This window comes from Leuresthes tenuis, unplaced genomic scaffold, assembly GCF_036924035.1.
Source record: "Leuresthes tenuis unplaced genomic scaffold, fLeuTen1.0.hap1 SCAF_47, whole genome shotgun sequence".
Taxonomy (NCBI): Eukaryota; Metazoa; Chordata; class Actinopteri; order Atheriniformes; family Atherinopsidae; genus Leuresthes; species Leuresthes tenuis.
The window spans coordinates 497,676-504,022 of record NW_027325401.1 but is presented as its reverse complement, the minus strand read 5'-3'; positions in this window follow the sequence as shown (position 1 = coordinate 504,022).

The following is a 6,347-nucleotide window of genomic DNA, read 5'->3' as shown; positions in this document are numbered from 1 at the left end:
GAGGTGTTCAGCTGCAAGAAGGTGTGAATGTCCACCCATAATACCTGAAAAATGGGTAAAAAAAAGGTGCGAATGCCCAACCATACATCATCAAAAGCAGGAGTGCATGTGTTCGGCTACAAGAAGGTGTGAACGTCCAACCAAAGTTTGTAAAAAGCAGTTAAGAAAAGGTTAGAATATCCAACCATACATAATCAAAAGCAGGAGCAGAGCTGTTCGACTGCAAGTAGGTGTGAATGTCAGATCATAATTTGCAAAAAGCTGATGAGAAAGGGTGAGAATGCCCGACTATACACCATCAAATGCGGTAGCGGAGTTGTTCGGCTGTGAGTAGGTGTGAATCTCCAACAATAATTGCTGAAAAATGTGTTAGAAAAGGTAAAAATGCCGGTCCATACATAATCAAAATCGGGAGAGGTTGTGTTCAGCTGCAAGAAGGTCTAAATGTCCATCAATAATTGCTAGAAAACATGAAAGAAAATTTTCGAAAATCAAACCACACATGATCATAAGTGGGAGAGGAGGTGTTCAGCTGCAAGAAGGTGTGAATGTCCACCCATAATACCTGAAAAATGGGTAAAAAAAAGGTGTGAATGCCCAACCATACATCATCAAAAGCAGGAGTGCATGTGTTCGGCTACAAGAAGGTGTGAACGTCCAACCAAAGTTTGTAAAAAGCAGTTAAGAAAAGGTTCGAATATCCAACCATACATAATCAAAGCGGGAGCAGAGCTGTTCGACTGCAAGTAGGTGTGAATGTCAGATCATAATTTGCAAAAAGCTGATGAGAAAGGGTGAGAATGCCCGACTATACACCATCAAATGCGGGAGCGGAGTTGTTCGGCTGTGAGTAGGTGTGAATCTCCGACCATAATTGCTGAAAAATGTGTTAGAAAAGGTAAGAATGCCGGTCCATACATCATCAAAAGCGAGAGAGGTTGTGTTCGGCTGAAAGTAGGTGTGAATGTCCAGCCATAATTACTCACAAACGGGTAAGAAAAGGTAGTATTGCCAGACCATATATGATCAAAACTGGGAGCGGAGGTGGTTCAGCTGTAAGAAGGTTTGAATGTCCGACTAAAGTTCAAATATATTAACAAAAGCGGGAGGAGAGGTCTTCGGATGAGAGTGGTTGAAAATTTCCAACCATAATGTATAAAATGCGGCGAAAAAAAGGTGTGATAGAACACTAAAAGGTGGAGCGGAAGTGTTCGGCTGCAAGAAGGTGTGAATGTCCGACTATATTTGGTGAAAAGCAGGTGAAGCAAGGTCTGAATGCCCAACCTTACATCATCAAAAGCGAGATCAGAGGGGTTTGGCTGCAAGAAAGCCATAGTTTGCCAAAAGCGGGTAAGGTGCGAATGTCCGACTAAATATCAAAAAAATTTGGGGCGGAGGTCTTCGGATGCAAGTGGGTGTGAATGTCCGACTATATTTGGTGAAAAGCAGGTGAAGCAAGGTCTGAATGCCCAACCTTACATCATCAAAAGCGAGATCAGAGGTGTTTGGCTGCAAGAAGGCCATAGTTTGCCAAAAGCGGGTAAGGTGCGAATGACCGACTAAATATCAACAAAAGTGGGGGCGGAGGTCTTCGGATGCAGGTGGGTGTGAATATCCCACCATACAAGTATGGTGGAGAGGAAGCTGTGAATGGCCGACCATAGTAAAAGGCGGGTGAGAGAAGGTGCGAATGTCAAACCATACATAATCAAAACAGGGAGCGGAGGTGTTCTGCTGTAAGGTGTGAATGTCCAACCATAGTTGGTAAAAAGCGGGTAAGAAAAGGTTAAAATACCCGACTGTACACACTCAATAGCGGGAGCGGAGTTGTTCGGCTACTAAAAGGTGTGAAAGTCCGACCATGGTTTGTAAAAAGCGGGTAAGAAAGGGTGCGAATGCCCGACAATGTATGATCAAAAGAGGGAGTGGAGGTTTTCGGCTGCAAGAAGGTCTGAATGTCCAACCATAATTTGTAAAAACCGGGGAAGAAAAGGCTCGAAAGCCCGACTATACACCATCAAAAGTGGGAGCGGAGGTGTTCAGCTGCAAGACGGTCTGAATGTCCATCAATAATTGCTAGAAAACATGAAAGAAAATTTTCGAATATCAAACTGCACATGATCATAAGCGGGAGAGGAGGTGTTCAGCTGCAAGAAGGTGTGAATGTCTACCCATAATTACTGAAAAATGGGTAAGAAAAGGTGCGAATGCCTAACCATACATCATCAAAAGAGGGAGCGGAGGTGTTCCGCTGTAAGACGGTGTGAATGTCCGACCATAGATGGTAAAAAGCGGGTAAGAAAAGGTTAAATTACCCGACTGTACACAATCAAAAGAGGGAGCGGAGTTGTTCAGCTAAGAGAAGGTGTGAAAGTCCGACCTTGGTTTGTAAAAAGCGGGTAAGAAAAGGTTCGTATGCCCGAATATACACCATCAAAAGCGGAAGCGGAGGTGTTCGGCTGCAAGATATTGTGAACGTCCGACCAAAGTTTGTAAAAAGCAGTTAAGAAAAGGTTCGAATATCTAACCAAACATAATCAAAAGCGGGAGCAGAGCTGTTCGACTGGAAGTAGGTGTGAATGTCAGATCATAATTTGCAAAAAGCTGATGAGAAAGGGTGAGAATGCCCGACTATACACCATCAAATGCGGTAGCGGAGTTGTTTGGCTGTGAGTAGGTGTGAATCTCCAACCATAATTGCTGAAAAATGTGTTAGAAAAGGTAAAAATGCCGGTCCATACATCATCAAAATCGGGAGAGGTGGTGTTCAGCTGCAAGAAGGTCTACATGTCCATCAATAATTGCTAGAAAACATGAAAGAAACTTTTCGAAAATCAAACCGCACATGATCATAAGTGGGATAGGAGGTGTTCAGCTGCAAGGTGTGAATGTCCACCCATAATTCCTGAAAAATGGGCAAAAAAAAGGTGTGAATGCCCAACCATACATCATCAAAAGCAGGAGTGCATGTGTTCGGCTACAAGAAGGTGTGAACGTCCAACCAAAATATGTAAAAAGAAGTTAAGAAAAGGTTCGAATATCCAACCAAACATAATCAAAAGCGGGAGCAGAGCTGTTCGACTGCAAGTAGGTGTGAATGTCAGATCATAATTTGCAAAAAGCTGATGAGAAAGGGTGAGAATGCCCGACTATACATCATCAAATGCGGGAGCGGAGTTGTTCGGCTGTGAGTAGGTGTGAATCTCCGACCATAATTGCTGAAAAATGTGTTAGAAAAGGTAAAAATGCCGGTCCATACATCATCAAAAGCGAGAGGGGTTGTGTTCGGCTGCAAGTAGGTGTGAATGTCCAGCCATAATTACTCACAAACGGGTAAGAAAAGGTAGTATTGCCAGACCATATATGATCAAAACAGGGAGCGGAGGTGGTTCAGCTGCAAGAAGGTTTGAATGTCCGACTAAAGTTAAAATATATTAAAGAAAGCGGGAGGAGAGGTCTTCGGATGAGAGTGGTTGAAAATTTCCGACCATAATGTATAAAATGCGGTGAAAAAAAGGTGTGATAGAACACTAAAAGGTGGAGCGGAAGTGTTCGGCTGCAAGAAGGTGTGAATGTCCGACTATATTTGGTGAAAAGCAGGTGAAGCAAGGTCTGAATGCCAAACCTTACATCATCAAATGCGAGATCAGAGGTGTTTGGCTGCAAGAAGGCCATAGTTTGCCAAAAGCGGGTAAGGTGCGAATGTCCGACTAAATATCAAAAAAATTTGGGGCAGAGGTCTTCGGATGCAAGTGGGTGTGAATATCCAACCATACAAGTATGGTGGAGAGGAAGCTGTGAATAGCCGACCATAGTTTGGAAAAAGCGGGTAAGAAAAGGTTTGAATACCCGAACATACAACATCAAAAGAGGGAGCGGAGGTGTTCCGCTGTACGAAGGTGTGAATGTCCGACCATAGTTGGTAAAAAGTGGGTAAGAAAAGTTTAAAATACCCGACTGTACACAATCATTAGCGGGAGCGGATGTGTTCGGCTACAAGAAGGTGTGAAAGTCCGACCATGGTTTGTAAAAAGCGGGTAAGAAAAGGTGCGAATGTCCGACAATGTATGATCAAAAGAGAGAGCGGAGGTTTTCGGATACAAGAAGGTTTGAATGTCCCACCATAGTTTGTAAAAAGCGGGTAAGAAAAGGTTCGAATGCCCGACTCTACACCATCAAAAGCGGGAGAGGAGGTGTTCCGCTGTAAGACGGTGTGAATGTCCGACCATAGTTGGTAAAAAGCGGGTAAGACAAGGTTAAAATACCCGACTGTACACAATCAATAGCAGGAGCGGAGTTGTTCGGCTACAAGAAGGTGTGAAAGTCCGACCATGGTTTGTAAAAACCGGGAAGAAAAGGCTCGAAAGCCCGACTATACACCATCAAAAAGAAGGTTTGAATGTCCATCAATAATTGCTTTAAAAGAAGAAAGTAAATTTTCGAATATCAAACCGTACATGATCATAAGCGGGAGAGGAGGTGTTCCGCTGTAAGACGGTGTGAATGTCCGACCATAGTTGGTAAAAAGCGGGTAAGAAAAGGTTAAAATACCCGACTGTACACAATCAATAGCGGGAGCGGAGTTGTTCGGCTACTAAAAGGTGTGAAAGTCCGACCCTGGTTTGTAAAAAGCGGGTAAGAAAAGGTTCGAATGCCCGAACATACACCATCAAAAGAGGGAGCGGAGGTGTTCCGCTGTAAGACGGTGTGAATGTCCGACCATAGTTGGTAAAAAGTGGGTAAGAAAAGTTTAAAATACCCGACTGTACACAATCATTAGCGGGAGCGGATGTGTTCGGCTACAAGAAGGTGTGAAAGTCCGACCATGGTTTGTAAAAAGCGGGTAAGAAAAGGTGCGAATGTCCGACAATGTATGATCAAAAGAGAGAGCGGAGGTTTTCGGATACAAGAAGGTTTGAATGTCCCACCATAGTTTGTAAAAAGCGGGTAAGAAAAGGTTCGAATGCCCGACTCTACACCATCAAAAGCGGGAGAGGAGGTGTTCCGCTGTAAGACGGTGTGAATGTCCGACCATAGTTGGTAAAAAGCGGGTAAGACAAGGTTAAAATACCCGACTGTACACAATCAATAGCAGGAGCGGAGTTGTTCGGCTACAAGAAGGTGTGAAAGTCCGACCATGGTTTGTAAAAACCGGGAAGAAAAGGCTCGAAAGCCCGACTATACACCATCAAAAAGAAGGTTTGAATGTCCATCAATAATTGCTTTAAAAGAAGAAAGTAAATTTTCGAATATCAAACCGTACATGATCATAAGCGGGAGAGGAGGTGTTCCGCTGTAAGACGGTGTGAATGTCCGACCATAGTTGGTAAAAAGCGGGTAAGAAAAGGTTGAAATACCCGACTGTACACAATCAATAGCGGGAGCGGAGTTGTTCGGCTACTAAAAGGTGTGAAAGTCCGACCCTGGTTTGTAAAAAGCGGGTAAGAAAAGGTTCGAATGCCCGAACATACACCATCAAAAGAGGGAGCGGAGGTGTTCCGCTGTAAGACGGTGTGAATGTCCGATCATAGTTGGTAAAAAGCGGGTAAGAAAAGGTTAAAATACCCGACTGTACACAATCAAAAGAGGGAGCGGAGTTGTTCAGCTAAGAGAAGGTGTGAAAGTCCGACAATGGTTTGTAAAAAGCGGGTAAGAAAAGGTTCGTATGCCCGAATATACACTATCAAAACCGGAAGTGTAGGTGTTCGGCTGCAAGAAGGTGTGAACGTCCGACCAAAGTTTGTAAAAAAGCAGTTAAGAAAAGGTTCGAATATCTAACCAAACATAATCAAAAGCGGGAGCAGAGCTGTTTGACTGCAAGTAGGTGTGAATGTCAGAGAATAATTTGCAAAAAGCTGATGAGAAAGGGTGAGAAATCCCGACTATACACCATCAAATGCGGTAGCCTAGTTGTTGGGCTGTGAGTAGGTGTGAATCTCCAACCATAATTGCTGAAAAATATGTTAGAAAAGGTAAAAATGCCGGTCCATACATCATCAAAATCGGGAGAGGTGGTGTTCAGCTGCAAGAAGGTCTAAATGTCCATCAATAATTGCTAGAAAACATGAAAGAAAATTTTCGAAAATCAAACCACACATGATCATAAGTGGGAGAGGAGGTGTTCAGCTGCAAGAAGGTGTGAATGTCCACCCATAATACCTGAAAAAATGGTAAAAAAAAAAGGTGCGAATGCCCAACCATACATCATCAAAAGCAGGAGTGCATGTGTTCGGCTACAAGAAGGTGTGAACGTCCAACCAAAGTTTGTAAAAAGCAGTTAAGAAAAGGTTCGAATATCCAACCAAACATAATCAAAAGCAGGAGCAGAGCTGTTCGACTGCAAGTAC